Here is a 16,611-nt window from a genome sequence, read left to right on the forward strand (position 1 = left end):
TTTCGCCTTAGAATTAGTATCTAGATACATTGTCTCAGCGATATCTAACATTGGATCATGTTTCACTACTCGACCGCGGCGGGCCGTCGAACTTCGTGGTGCGTTGAGAGTTACCTCTCCCCTCCTTTCCGTAGTGCGGATGACGACGGTGCAAAAGATTATTTTTCTACAACTATCGAATATTTCCCTACTAAAAATGATACGAAATTTATTATAGTCGGGTCTAATTAATTAGTACATAATAAATGCAATAGTAAATGCATTAATTACTTTTGTTACCATAAATACAAGTTCTTTCTGTAGCTGTAAATATAAAAAAAATGTAATTTTATTATGGTTACAGAAGTTCTCTATGATAAGCGTAGAAATACTTTCGTGAGCGACTACATGCCAAACGATCTATCTTTTCTGTTTTAATTTTCTCTATCCTGCCACAATAATCTCCCGGCGCTGCTTATACATTACTTTGAGAGAAGAACCGGGCTCGCAACTCCGGAGAGTGACGATCTTGTTCTAAAATAGAAATTTCAACATTTTTTATTAAATTTACAATATGGCCCTCGATAGTTAATTTAATTAAAAATTTGGAGAATTACAACATTTGTCATAATATGATGTAAAAGATAAGAATACAATATGAAAATATAAAACATCTAGATATAGACTATCAACGAATCAATCGTGAAAATTTTCCATCGGCAATCGGCGACTAAATTTGGTACGCGCTGTGTCCACGTCTGCATATCAACAGACGCACCGCGATGCAAATTTGCAACTCGTTGCGCAACCACGTTGAACGGTCGTAAAAATACAGTCAGACTATATCGATCGATGTGTAATCGATGAATCTAATAATGGCCGGGCACGATTATTCAAGATCGACGCCGGTGCACGCGTAAACCGATCGCGAAATCAACGCCGGCTGGGAAAGATATTTTCCCCTGGCTGGGTTTGGTTGAAGTTGGTTGGTGAACTGTTCGCGGTGGTAGGCGGCGAGCGTGGGTCTATCCGCCGCGATTTAAATATTTAACTCTGCTTAAACGTCAGCGAGCCAGCGCAACGCTGGCATTACTCGCGTGAGCAATAATTCCCGTCCGCGAGTAAACTCGCTTGGGAAAATCGAGCGACCGCGTGAACCATCCTCCCATCTACTTGTAACTGGCTGGCGGGAACGCGCTGGGAAAATTTCATTTTGTATGTTTGTTGCAAATAAAGTAATAAAGGAGAAAACAAAAAGAAGAGAAAATGGAGAAAATGTTCATTATTTGGATTTATGTATATGACCCGGCCTTTTGACAGTAAACAGAAAATTTGATTTATCATTCTTTTTCTCCTCATTTAATATAATTCATACTATTGGCATTAAAAGATTATACAATTGCTATATATATGAGGTAATGCACTATGGAATAACATATAATTCATTAAATATCTACTACAGTTGAGAACAGAAAATGAATATAAAATATTCACTCTGTCGACGATCGTGCACTACTTGGTTTTGATGAAATTGATGATGCACCACATATGTCTTAGAATAAAATCGTTATCAATTAATAGTTAAGAAACTAAAAAAATGTAACCATGTGAAAGATAATAGCATAATAATATAATGATGAGATATATAAAAATTCAAATTTCAAATTATTCTCACAAGAGAAAAATATTTTCATTGTACTAAGTTCCAATATACATGCATACACTGAACGCATACATCCTGGCAAATATTTGGAATCATTTTTCCAATCGTACATCTATCATTAATAATATTCTTTAATTTAATGAAATCGGTTATATATATTTAGATCAACAAAGTCGGTTACATTAAATAACAAAATCCTAAGCTGATATTTCTGAAAATTATTAAGTTCAATGAAATGTAAAATGTTTCAAATTCGTAGTATTAAATATTGCTTTAATATTCACAATTTTTTGCACATTTTCATACAATAATCTTTACCTAACAATTTCTGCTTTAATTTTTTTTCTCTAATATTTCTTATATAAAATTCTCCAACATTTGATAAAGAAGAAATAAATATTCTGCATTCTTCAAATATTCCAAGTTGAAATTCAATAATAGAATTAGAAATGATTTTATGTTCTGATAAAATAATTGAAGAAAATATAGAATTAAACTTTACAAACATTATCTAACGGAAGAAAGCTAGCAATTGTTACAACGTATAATTCATCTACCCACAATTACTTGAGATTAAATGGATTGTTCTCTTGAGATATGAATTATTTCCTCTATTAAAATGCCTCTTGGAAAGATCATATAAAATCTAGTTCGAATTATAATATTTTCCAAAACCCCTTCACGAAAATAAGCTCTTTCAAAACAAAGACTTTCAATATATATTTATATATAACATGCCAAAAGATTGGAATTACTTTCCCAACTGTACCAATATTGCACTACCTAGTGTTACCGCTAATTTTATTATTAGTCTGAAAGTAATGCCAAAGACATTAATGATATTAGGTTACTCCAAAAGTTTCTTTCATTTTATAAGGAAATAATACATGCAAAACATTTTTTGTTTTATATTATTTTATTCCAATAGAACAAAATGGATCATACATAATTCAATACAATAATATAAAACAAAAAATATTGTGCATCTATTATTTCCTTGTAAAACGAAAGAAACGTCTGGGACAACCTAATATAATAATTTCTCTTAAACTCGATAGATCTTGCGACAAAAAGTTTTCGGTGATAACAAAGACCTAAGCTGATTCCTTTTTCAATTCTTAGATGTTGTAAAACATCTAATAATTCCAAACTTTTGGTTAGTTGTTTCATATTGTTTTACAATGTTTATTTATTATTATAACTTTATTATAATTAATATCATAATTTTATATAATTATTATACAATTAGTATCATAATTTTATAACTATAATTACAAATTGCACATATTCGTGATAAGGTGCAGGTATATAAGTGTTTTAATCTTACAATAGTAGCAAATTATTTGTGTTGCATTTAAAAGATACAGATGTATCTTAAATTTGGAAGTTTCGATTGTCTTTAATTGCAGATGTATTATTTATTTGTATCAATTTCGCAACGATATTAACCAGCAAACTATCTATTAAGTACACATCAAATATGGAACGCATTTAAACTTTGACAAATGTATAAAAGTTGTAAATCATTAATGGATGTTATTACATTTGTAATCATTAGGAAATATTACTATTTCAGAAGCTTAAACGATCTTATGATTCTGAACAAAGGTAGCGGAGCTAAAATTGAAAATAAATCGTTTCTTTTTCTTTATCGGACGCTCCAAAAAACTTTGAGGTATGCTTTTGATGAAACGAAAAACGAATTAAAGGATTTTGAAGAAATATTGTCTACAAAAGAATTTATACAAGTATTTTTAAGCATTTTCTACGGGTAGGATATTACAAATTCAAAAAATGCAGAAACTGTTATAATAAAAAATGTATGTGTTTACGTGCGTACACGCTCAATAACAAAACAGATGAAATTAATAGCTAATATAAATTTCTATAATTTTCTACACACATACAAATTTTCATATATTCTTAGTATATAAAAGATATGTAAAATATGCATCAGTATAGACTTGGATATGTGTATAATATAAAATATCTCTGTTCACTAAGAAGAAAGAGCTAATATTAATAGTTAATATAATTTTTTATAATCTTCTACAAAAATTTTTATATATCTATTAGTATGAAAAAATATAAAACAGGTATTGGTAGAAACGAAGCTACGAATTTTTGGAATTCAAAAATCTTTATGATAAAAAATATTCTTGCTTACTAAGCAAAAAGACAAAATTATTTAGTATTTTGCAAATGTGTACTGATGATTTACTAACCGAGCGAAGTCGGCTTAAGACTAATATGTATTTAGAATGTAGGCGTTGCTATTAAAATTTGTAAAATTGCCAATAGCTTACGTGACAGCTAAGCTTCTTCGAATTGATAACTGCCTTGAAACGTTCTGTCCTTTAAGCTATTTTAAATAAACAATTCTATATCTGTAGCCCATTTCCTGCTAAATATCTTTTCTTCCTAAATATATTACGTATTGGAAACGATCAAAATAGCCCAATATAAATACATTCAAACTTCGAGCAATACCTATGCTACAATCATATACATGATATATATTGCTGGAAAAAGAATCGTTGAACTATTTTAATAGATTGTTAAGAAATTTAGTAATTTAAGACAAACATGTATTCTTTAATAATTATTCATTTGTCAATTTTCACAAATTTCATAATTATATATGCTAGATTCAAAAATTAAACATTTAGATTAGGTATGTAATTATAATTCATTATTCTTAAACATCAGTATGATACAAATAAGTAATTATTTAGTATTACAAGTAAGTAACTATTTATAGCGAAGCGTAAGATTTCAGTTACTATAAAACAGATAACAACATTGATTCTATGACCGCTTTTTAGTCGATATAAAACAACAAATTATTTATAAGAACGATACGAGAATCGATATAGGAACTGTAAGCAGAACAGAAATTTCAGTTTCTTGTAACAGTTCAGTCTCTTCTAGCCCTACAAAACATAAGAAATATATATTTAAATCTTACATTACAACAAGAAATTAGAAGTACAATTTTGTATAACGGAATTAACAGACTAAATTCAAAATTGTCTATCTTCTGAACTCCTCTGGAACCAAATTCCTTTTACTTATCTGGACTGCTTCGTTAACCATCAGGAGATAGATTAGAGAGGTGGAAAGGACCGACCGGAAACGAGATAATCGAAATTGTATGCGCGCCAAGAAGTCGGGCCGAGACGACCGACTTTGCGTAGAAAGCAAAATGCGCTCGAATCACCACGCATCCGGGCTCGAACCACTTGCCAAAGTCCCCACCATTGTGGAAACTTCATTCATGGTTCGCCTCCTGCAGGTGCGCGCGCTTATTAAGTCACTACCAACGGACGTAACGCGTAAAAAATAAAAATGTCACCCTCTGATGCTTGTTTCTCTACCATTCTCTTAAAATTATTATTGAAACACGCGTCAATTTTCAGGATTATGGGTCTTTTGATTGTGTTTTGGAATGTGTTTGTAAAATTGGATCCATTGATCTCCTATTCATTTCTACCCACAGTCAATTACAAAAGTCTACATACGATATAAAATGTCTTAGCGAAAACGTTAGATCTATGAATTTTGATGATATATCAAAACACATATTGTTAAAATGTAATACAATTTATTCACTCTCAGCTTTGTAAAAAAATAAAAGAAATAGAAAAATATAAAATGCAATGTAACAAAAATTATATACATCTATTATATCTACGTGTAATGATAAAATTAGACTTAATATTATATTAATATGTTATAGATCTTCCGTACATAAGCACTGATAACATTTGTCGTGTAATTTTATCCTGAGATTTTTGTAAGTCAAAGTTTGGATTTTCTAAATTCCTTTTAGAAATACGTCGATCATAATTTTATCGATATGTACTGTGTATAAATAATTGTTTAACAATGTCTTTAGTTTCTTTGATAAGTCAGATATACAAAATTTGATAGATGTACATAGACTTTTGTAACTGACTGTATTTGAACTACTTAGACGCTTATAATCATTAGAGATTTCAAGATCAGATTCCGTACGTTCAAATTAGTACGAGTATTGCTTTACATAAAGGATTTGTTGCTTTAAATAGTGAATTGAAAGAAATACAACATGTAGGAAATTGAAGAAAAGGAAATTAGTATTCTACATAATAGGCTACTTGGTAATAAAATTTTAGATTTGAGTAGGGAAATAATCATCTTTCATTATAACATAATTGTAGAATGTGCACTTTTTTTATTACCAAGTCTTACGAATTTTGTAATATATTATGTTACGTTGAACTATATTCTATTTGTATCTTAAACAACTTCTAGATATGGTTTTCTCATATATAATAAATACTACAAAGAATGAAAATGCCTCCAAGGTATTGCAGTTTTTTTATAAATTTTGCGAAATCTTTTCCTCTTTTTGGCTAAATCTTAATTTTCTCTATATCTCCTATATCGCAAAATCTATGAATCTACGCACCGTAAAATATTTCCTTCCGCCATATTTCTTTTATTCTATATTAAACGTAGAGATACATATAAAGGTAGAGAGCGTGAGCGAGCTGAGAAAGCGATAGAGGAACAGAAAGAGAACTCTGCATAGAGGCTTCTTGTGTTTTTGTCTAATAACGCATGCACATTCGTCTAGTAGATATGTAGGTGTAACTCCCATCAACGAGCGGTGTCAGTGTGCATGCCTGATTAGGCAAGGACAGAAAACGTCTCTATGCAGCGTTCTCTTTCTATTCCTATATCACATCCACTTACACCGTCTTACGTGGTAGCATATGACTCGCGTACTCTGTCTTTACATCTCTATAATACTAAGACGACAGGAAATCTAAAGATTTTTCTAGCAATAATAAAGATACTCTATTAGAAGAGGCTTAGCGTATAATTACCTCATTTAACGTAATACCCGTAATAATTACCAGTTCCAAGATATTCGTCTTGAAAGAGTATCATTTATCTGAAATAAATAATTCATTATTTAATAAATTTAAGATAAATGATATCTGTATTTAGCGCTTTCTTTTAATGTATATGTAAATATTCCTTTTCCTTTTTTATATATATCTGTAGGTAATATAAAACAACACTTTCTCTCTCTAATTACCCATAAATAATAGTTACAGTTACTATCTGTTTCACTAGGCTGCGGCGAGTTTAATTCACTCACTCTAGCTAATAATAATCTCTGCAATTTTTGAGCAGGAAAATGATTAAAACAGTAAAGTAACTACTTCTAGTATGGATATATAAAATTATTTAAATCCTACTATAAGAGTAAATAGGCTTCTACATAATGTACGAGATATATATAGATAGGATTCAAACTATAATACGTTTCTATCATTGTACACTGATATGTTAAAAATAGTGGTATAAACCGAAGAGTGATAGTTCTTGCGCAAATATAAGTCAGAAATATAAAATGACGATTTTTAATACGAGGCTTCTTTCCCGAGAACAACGGATTTGAAACTTCTCTAATTGTAAATATAGTACGTGTACATATTTGACTATTCTCTGATTTGATAAACAACAGGAGATTATTCTATACGTGAAAATAAATTGAAAATGTAGAACAGAATTATTTCATTTAAAGATTCACTTTCGAAAAACGGAATATGTAGATTTCTAAGTTTCTAAATTTATAATTATATAATTACATTTGTTCTATTTTATATTATTAAAATATATTACTTTAACGACACTCGTTTTTAAAAAATGTTAAACACATCAAATTATTACAAATGAGAAGGCTTTCGCAAAGGATCTTGCAATGGATTCAAACTAAAAATTATCGCAACTAATTGAATCAAGTCATATTTTTCATTGAAATGAATTAATTCGTTATTTGGATTTCCAATGTTAACAATAAAATACTAGTGACCAGACTACAAATGTTTAATCAAATTCATATTGTTATGAGCGTGAAATTGAGATAATAAATAATGGTTCTAAATAATGATTTGTTTCAATTATTAAATGTTATAACGTGTACATTATTTTTCATATTTCATATATTTTTGCATTTTTCTTAGAATTATTTTGTGTCCTACTTTTTCACATTATTACATTTTATTAAAATACACTATTGAATTCCTTAAAACACCCTACTATAGTGTATTAGAGGGATTAATACAAATTAATACGACTCTACATATTTTATTAAGGATTCCAATGTAACTTTAATAGAATGTCAAAAATTGAGAGTTTGATTTGCTTTCCTATTTAATACTTTTCAAGATGTATTTTTTATAAACCAATGAAACATTTTACTTCTACTTCCTATCGATTATCACACTGTTAACTTTCACTCAAGGATTAATGAAATATGGTTTTTGTTATATTTATATATGTACTTATGTGTTAGTATCGCGTCACCCCATTCGTTACAGCATAAATATACAAAAGCATTATGCTAACTATATAAAAAGATTCAGTACTTAAAGAAAGAATTTCCATTTCGAGAAACAATCCACAAACATATAAAAGTCGTAAATCACTAATGAAAGTTATATATTGTACTTGTAATTATTAGTAAACTACCAAAACTAGGCAAATACCACCAAAACAGAGATTTACTTTATCCTTTAAATTCTACATATACTTTTACACGTTATGGTAATTTCTTCACAAATGTATAATTATTAATACTGTGTTTCATAAGTTTAAACGATTTAAGAAACTCTTTTCGACTCGAAAAACAATCCACTTGCATTGAAACAAAATTGCATTGAAGAAAATTCATCTACATGCCCAATTCTCCCTCCCTTAACCTAACTCTAAAACCAAAACGTCAAGGATAGCGAAATAGAAAAGTAGAAAACAGAGAAGAAACTGCTCGATCCAAACCGAACATTCCCAAAACGTTCTTCAGGATGCATTAAAGCCTCAGATGGAAGATCACGAGAGAGTTCGTCGAGGAAATCCGAAAAAGCACGAGAAAGAGAGATAGACAACTCAGAGGCGTGCTTCGACTGCGAGTACTTTCTTCGCGTGAAACTGCACAAACCTCTCGCTCGAAACGAACACTCGACTATTTTAACCGTGAAATAACTCAGTCGAGGGTTCAGCCAGGAGGGTTCCGAGTGGAAAAGAGAAAAAGAGAACGAACGAAAGAGGAAAGAGGGAAGAGGGAAGAGGAGAAGAGCGACTGTGGCATGATATGTAGGTCCTAAAGATAGAGCACCCGAAACAACCATAAACCTTTTTATTCCAGTTGCCCTGTCCGACGATGCTTTCTTTTGTACACGATCCACTCCTCTCCACCACGTGTAATGTTACTTTTTACCGCGGAAAAAAGATTTTCCCGAAGATTACGCCGCCGCCCTGAGAGGAACACGGTTTTTAATTTGCTGGATGATACCAACTCGCTCGATTTCGTGATAAGGTCCTAATCCGGAAATGTACAGTCGATCTTTTTTCCCCTTTTTACTGTTTCTTATTTCATTTTTTTTACTGTTTCCTTGTCTTTCCTCTTCATTTTCATTTTTATTGTTCTATTTGTCTCCTTTTATAGAGTTGGAATGATTGTCTTAACACGTCAATTGAACTATTTTTTTATCAGAGCAATGAAAACTAACTATCAAATAATACCTTCAGGTTATAAATAAAACATAGTAACTTATGTTAAATTACTAAAAATTTTATTTTGCATTTTACATTATCCACGAGAGAGATTAGCAATTAAATTAGATTAAATTCAAAAAATTTCAAAATTAAGTAATTTAACCTTAAATAGTTATAGTTCACAATGGCATAACAGTTTATGAATAATTCAGGGCGAACTTTTAAGACAGACTTGTAAAAATTTGTGAGACATCTTTCACAGATGCAACATATTTTTAGTAAGCTATGAATAGGTTTAAGAACGTATTAATAAATGTTTTATTAAATGTTAGACCAATTCAGAACAGACAAATTTTAGTGAAAATGGATAGGTAAAATTCAATAGAAAATTTAAAGCTTCTAATGCACCTTGATGACTGATTTGCGAATATCGTTCCAAATGTAGGTAATAGATAATAAATGGCTTTTCGTAAACCATCGTAAGAAAGGCAGAGAATTAATAGATATTAACAAGACAAAATTAAAATTACGTTTCATAAATATAGTTAGCATTTGTTATATTTGTAACATTATTTGTAGCACAAATGTAATTAATATTTTAAAAGATTTAGTGTATAATTATAAAACTAATTGTATGTGTTGAATAACTTTTTGTTATTGGAGGAAGATAAGTTAAGCGATTGCTTTCATGATATTTGACATTATGTACTTTTTATATTAATCAGTGCATAGAAGTCAAATATTTAGGGTGTAGTAAATTTTATTGAAGTCTTAAAACCTAAAATATTCTTTTTTAGAAGAAATAGCATATTATTTAAATAAAAGCAATCGGAGGTAATAAAATTAGTTTGAAACGTTTTTCTCTACTCTACGTAATTAACGAGTTACGATAGAAAAATATTTGTAAAATAAATTTATGTGGAACTATGTTGCCACAAAAGTTTCTTCCGTTTTATAAATCCATTATATTTGTTTCAATAGAACAAAACAAAAAATGTTGTGCATCTATTATTTCCTTATAGAACGAAAAAACTTTTGATAAAATAATCTAAACTGTATGTATGCATATAGCAGGACGTAAAAGTGAAATGAAATTTAATTAGTCCGAGATTCCAGATATTTTAACTTCAAATTTAACTTTACTGTTTACAACATCATAATATTATTAGAATAAGAATTACGTTATGGTGTTAACTTCAATTTTAATTTCAAGCGCAATTTTCAACGTTCAACTTCTTATTGTTATACGAAACCATATATCAAAATTCAATTAAAAATAACACAGAGTACACAGATTATATGAAAATGCTTAAAAAATGTCTTTTGAAAACAGAATACATACATCGTATTACGTTTAAAATGACTAACAGAGAAGAATATAATTTCAAAGAAAAATTCAAGTACATAAGAACAGAAAATAAAAGCCATTAGTAAGAGCTCGCAAAAATTACCTGGTAATATATGAATAAAGAACATACAAAATATGTCAGCAATATTTTAAATAAAAATCTAGGTTTTATCTAGACATTATCTAGATATTATCTGCGATACAATATTTAGCAAAAAATATTTAACCATGCTTTTACAGCATATTTAAAATATTTAACATTTATTATATGTTATAGTTATTCACGCTGTACACTGATTTTTGTACTAAAGATACGTTTGCAATAAATATCGTAATTTATCATAACACAAACCATACATACCAGAATAACTTAAGAAATCAAAAATTTGAATTTTTCATCTAGCAGATAATAGTTTTCCATACTAAATGTTCAAATATTTTCGTAAACCCGTATACGTGTAATAATAGTAACAATTTAACTGGGGATACTTACACAAATTCATAATTTTATAAACACAATTTCAAGAATGGATCTTAACTAGAGAATTGGTTTATCCACTGTAAATTCTAACGAATATTATGCTTTCAATATTTTACATATTTTTCCGTTGTGTTTCTTGCGCCATTAAATTTTCCTAGTAATAATAATTGTCTTATTGTTACTTTATCAACAATAACACAACGTCTTTACATCGAAAATATCAAGTTAAATGGAAAGTATTCAATTCCACTGAAACGAGACTCATGATGACTACACAGAAAACTCATTTGCGAAAAGAAAATCCTTTGAGACGTTTCTGACCATTCGAAAGCGACCGTTCGAAAATAACGGCATTGAGATTACTCCATCGCTAAATTATCAGAACCACGGAACAGCGATGAATGTTATCATTATTCGCATCTTCCAGAGATAGACGATCGTTTTTGCCCCGTTTTCCCTTCTACTTTGGGATTTCGCTGAGCCGACTTAATGCGTTTCGCGTGAATCAGCTGATTTTTCAGCAGACTATGATTTACGAAGCAACCGACCGTTCGAAAATTGATCAAACACGGCTCGAATCCCCTATCGGTCGTTTGAGATCCCATCGAACGATGCCGATCATGTTCTTTAAACTTTCCTTTGCCGAGGGTGAAAGTTCCTCCTGCAAAAACTACCATCGAAACCTTCAGTTCATGGAAACATTGGAGACTTTTTTTCTCTTCTGATAGTTTTAATTCATGATGGCTTGAAGTTAGAAGAGATTATAGTAAAACAAATCGTAAAGCTCAATAAGATATTAATTACTGGTATAGTATAAGTATAGTATAATAAGATATTAATTACAGATATAAGTATAGGCAAATTCATATTCTTATGAGTATGATTAAAATAAATATCCTACCCTATAATATATAATAATCCTACCCTAGGTAGAAAATCTTTAGCCATTAAATATTATCTACAACAGATACTATGCTAAAGATATTTTTGTTTGTTGTGTGCATTCTATACATTTCTGTACCTTCAAATTTCCCATAAACGGATATATGCATAAATGCTAAAATTCCGCAGTTTACTTTATTTATGTTTGTTTGCTTTTTAAATAATGTTCCGTTTGCGAGATTCTTACACTGTTTTGATACTTAATAGGTTAAGGTAGAATATAATGGTAGTTTCTCTGACTGACGTTACACGGGTGCGGCTACATGAGATCAACGTCACCGAACGTTAACGAGTAACGACTGTTCGCAGGTAAACGGTGTCATTAAGAAAGCAAGACGATTAACCTTTTCAAGAACGGCGCTGCTCGAGCGAGCATCAACGAAAAAGGAGGGAAATGATACTCGCTTGGTTGACCTATAATTAAATCGCTTCGACCAGCGGCAATCTTGTTGTAACGAATATGCACCACAAATGTCGAAAAGAATTTTCATGATAATAGCTGTTGTATCGATGTAAATGGACATTTCAGGTTAACAAATGTATTAAATAAGTATATACACTCCTGTCCAAAAGTTTCGGCACCTTTCTTGAACGAAACAACATTTTTCGTACATTTTTTAAAGGAATAAGAATATTATAAATTTAGATTGTAAATTTTCACGATGATTATTAGATGAAATATTTGTGATTCTTTGGGCACCGATCGAGTTGTTAATGATACGTTGCGCTTTGAAACTGTTTTAGGTCTGTCGTTTTTTCAGGAGTGAAACTGAGCTGCACCGTTTACACCAAGACAGAACAAAGCACAGCGTACTATTAAAAATACTATAAAAAAAGTAGTCTTTTATTTTGAACCCCAATATGCCCCAAACATATTTTAGGAAAATGATAAAATTAGAAAAATGTCTTTAAAATTGTCAATGCATACCTAAGCTCATCAATTTCAAAATAACACAAGTCCATTTTTCGATACTATGCAAATTATCGATATAACTGTCCTCAATTTGCTATTTGATCTCTCTACCAATCTACTATTGAAAATAATATAAAATTCTCATCCCTTAGCTACTACTTTCTAACACAATGACATACATATTATAGGTTCACGAAATATGATGTTTTTGCGGTCATCATTTTGAAACCATTAATCACGCATTCGTTTCATTAATTCAAGGGTAAAGCCAATTCTAATATTCAACCTGTAAAGCAGGTTTACAATAATGAGATACTACTAAAAACTGCAAAATATCAAGACACGAAGCAGTCGTCCATACCTTAAAAATTTTATACCAAAATATACCAAACACACTGAAAACCTACAAACAGTGATTAAGTTTGACACACATTTTTTTTATTAAATATCATATTTGGAATAAACTAGTAAAAAGCATCATAATAAATTATTCGATGACTTTCAAAACAGTATAAGTTTTCGGTTTTACGAATCTTTTTACCTGACAATATTATGTTTTAACTAGTATTTCTGGGTTATAAGTAGCCACGATAATTTGAGTTAGGTTTGGATTAGATTACTTAAAACTCTAAAATAAATCTTATACTTTGTATTTCCTAAAAATCATTTTATATTTTAGATGATAAATATCATCGACAATAGATATCAGTGATATTTAAAAATAAATCTAATCCAGGTATCAATTAAGAGTTGAAGATAAAATTAAATGAATTAAAGAAGATGCACAAGAAAAATTGACGTTCTTTAAATATCGATTGGCGAACTTTCGCTTTTTCAGATGGCTCCGATTCCGATTACTAATTTTATTACTTGATTTTTCTAGAGGTTCGAACAATTTCGAGAGTTATTACGAATGCGGAAAATATAACACAGAAAATAGTCGATAGGTATGTTTGTTTAAACGACTCTCGTTCTCTCCCCTTCGAGCATTCACGGTACGTAAAGTCCGGAAATTACGAATAAATTGTTATTAGCTTAAGCGGTAGAACGATACTTTATTGCTGACTAGTTTATCGTTTCGAGGGTTGCAATTTTTTTTAAGCTGTTTACGCGGGTCATTGGACTTTCATGTAAATTGATAGAAGTGTTTTAATTGCCTTGGAGTATGATAAATCTGTGATATAACGATCGAACTACGGGAAGTTGTCTCTATTGCAACAAAATTCTGATATACTATGTAATTTAAGGTAATTTACTATGTGATTTCTTTCAACAAAAAGATTAGTATATCGACATGATTACTGTCATAAAGAGACTTCTGGGCTCACCTTGGAAGCTATTGAAATAAGTTGAGCTGTACTAAGTATTTTAAAAAAATTTTAATAATGTATAAATTATGCGGTATACCAACTTCTAATATGTAACCGGCAACACTATGTAGAAGTGATTCGAAGTCAAGTGACTTTGAAATTTTGATCTAAAAGTTAAAATTCTAAGATATTTTTCTCATAACAATTAAAATTAAACATTAATTGTTTTGCATAATTCTTAACTATCAAATATTTCTCAACTCTTTCAATTCCATTCCTATATTTTCAACACATTCATTGTTCATTAAAATGATTAAGATGAACGTACAGAAAAACATAAAAAGTAGTCTTATGTACCTATATATGTAATTTATTTATTAGTCTATATGTACCTCTCATATATATTTTGATATGTATATTTTAAGAATGAGCAAGTATATGACTGATGCTATTAATGTTCAAGAGAATATAAAATACATTAACATTTATTATTATGATTTAATCCCATTGGAAAACATATCTTTCATATGAACTTGCCTGACGATATACTGAATTTTGGAATTGTCTTTTTATAAAATACGATACAATTTTTTTATTATGTTCTTCACTTATGACTTTCATATTCACCTCATTCTCCTCATCATAGTCCCAAAGCCTGAAACATCTATGACAATGGGCGAAAACTTGCCTTAGAAAGAAAACATCTTTTAGTAGTGATGGATTCAAGAAGTACTGGAAAGAAGTACCACGGGGCAGCACGGGAGCAAGGAAAGTAAGCATTGCTCTTCATCGCTCACCATGACGCATTACTGTATTATTTCATTCGTATATCCTGACATTTTCGGCCAATACACGTTCTTATCTTTATGATTGTTTTGGGTTTATCAGAAATAACTAACCTAACCGGTATCCTTTCCACGGGATTTCTCTTTATCTTCATAGATACTATACATCACAAAAAGGTACGAACATTGAATGATAGCTTTGAATCCTCTATAAATATTAAAAGAAAAAAAGAAGTGGTAATTTTACGTAGACTCGAATTTAATTGCAACAAATTGCAAATATTTTAGCAAAAGCAAAAAACATTGCCAAGTAGAATCGATCACTGCTTGAACAAGTTCGAAACTTTACCAGCACTTTGCCAGAAATGCTCGTTTCGTTCAGAATCATCTTTCTCAACCATCGTTCTTAGATAATTACAAGTGCAAATTTTGAAATAAAATATGGGATTTTGTTCATGGTCTGTAATTCTATAGAATTTTTCTATTGTAAGAATTCAATGAAAGGGTAACGCCTTTCTGACTCTCGTGATTCAATTGTTACTTGCAAAGGATTTGATTCGTTAAAGTATCAGAATTATAAGTAGATTTTCGGAACTTTCCGAGTACTCGTTCTGAGGTTCGAAACCAGCTCATGAAAATCGAATACTATAGAAACACGATGATATTATACCTTGTAATTAGTATTCGAACCCTATGAAGCGAATCCTGGTTATTTGGATTTGATACGAATTTATAAATACATATTGATCTTAGTCCCATCACTACTCAGAACGTGAGAAATCCATGAAAGTCGACGAAAACTGATCTCGAAGAAGAAAACTCTCTTTACTCGATATACAGCAAAATGAAAAGGATGAGGCGGAGAAAAACGAGGTGGTACGAAGCAGTAACGTAAACGCGGACGAGTGACACGTGCCCGAAGAGTCATTATTCCATCAGCATGCCGGTTCGTCGACGAGTAGAGACGCACACGTGTTTACGTGTCATTACGCGCAAGTGCAGGCGGATGACGCGAAACGAAAGTCATAGGTCTGAAGTGGGAAATGGCCACGAAGAAACACGATGTGACGAAAGCGATTGAGCGTTCTTTGCATTGAACGACCGGCCGGTGAAACAAAGATCAACGTCTATTTACTCGCTGTAAAATTTGTGGGCGCTTAACGACGCGTAAGTACGTCATCGCCGACATCCCTACACCCGTGAAATTTATCGAAAATTTAAAGTGATCGCAATTAATCGTGCAATGGTTTCATTTAAATGTACGTATTTCATGTACCGCTATGATTCTATTTATGTGTTTTGTGATTGCAATGGGGTATATTTTGGATATGGATGTATAGCTATGAAATGTATTGATATTGACGTTGAATCATACTATGCGACAAAAAGATAACATACCTCAAAAATTTGATGTAGTAAATACATGTAGTAAATACATATACATATATATTTTCGGTGCACAATATATTATCATAAAAAATAGAGAGAAAGGAACCTATTACGTATTTAGAACGCCACGTAAGTTTAATAAAAAATAAATAAATATATATATATATATATATATACAATAGAGATATATAAAATAAAAAATATATAGAATGTATCTAACATATTTAATAATAAATAAACAACGATAATA

General features: G+C 30.5%; 1 protein-coding gene across 9 annotated transcripts in view; it reads right to left on the minus strand.

Moving 5' to 3' along the window:
- Positions 1-16,611, minus strand: part of scalloped (TEA domain transcription factor 1 homolog scalloped) — a 339,978-nt gene that overhangs the window by 265,784 nt on the left and 57,583 nt on the right. Inside the window, exon 2 of one of the 9 annotated variants that reach the window (XM_069117582.1) lies at positions 6,517-6,584. The exons of the other annotated variants lie outside the window; for them this stretch is intronic. The gene's annotated coding sequence lies outside the window, so the exon portion shown is untranslated. The remainder of the gene's footprint in view (positions 1-6,516; positions 6,585-16,611) is intronic. 9 annotated transcript variants of the gene reach the window in all.

The sequence above is a fragment of the Bombus flavifrons genome, chromosome 7 (assembly GCF_040668555.2).
Source record: "Bombus flavifrons isolate JBK064 chromosome 7, iyBomFlav1_principal, whole genome shotgun sequence".
NCBI classification, from domain to species: Eukaryota; Metazoa; Arthropoda; class Insecta; order Hymenoptera; family Apidae; genus Bombus; species Bombus flavifrons.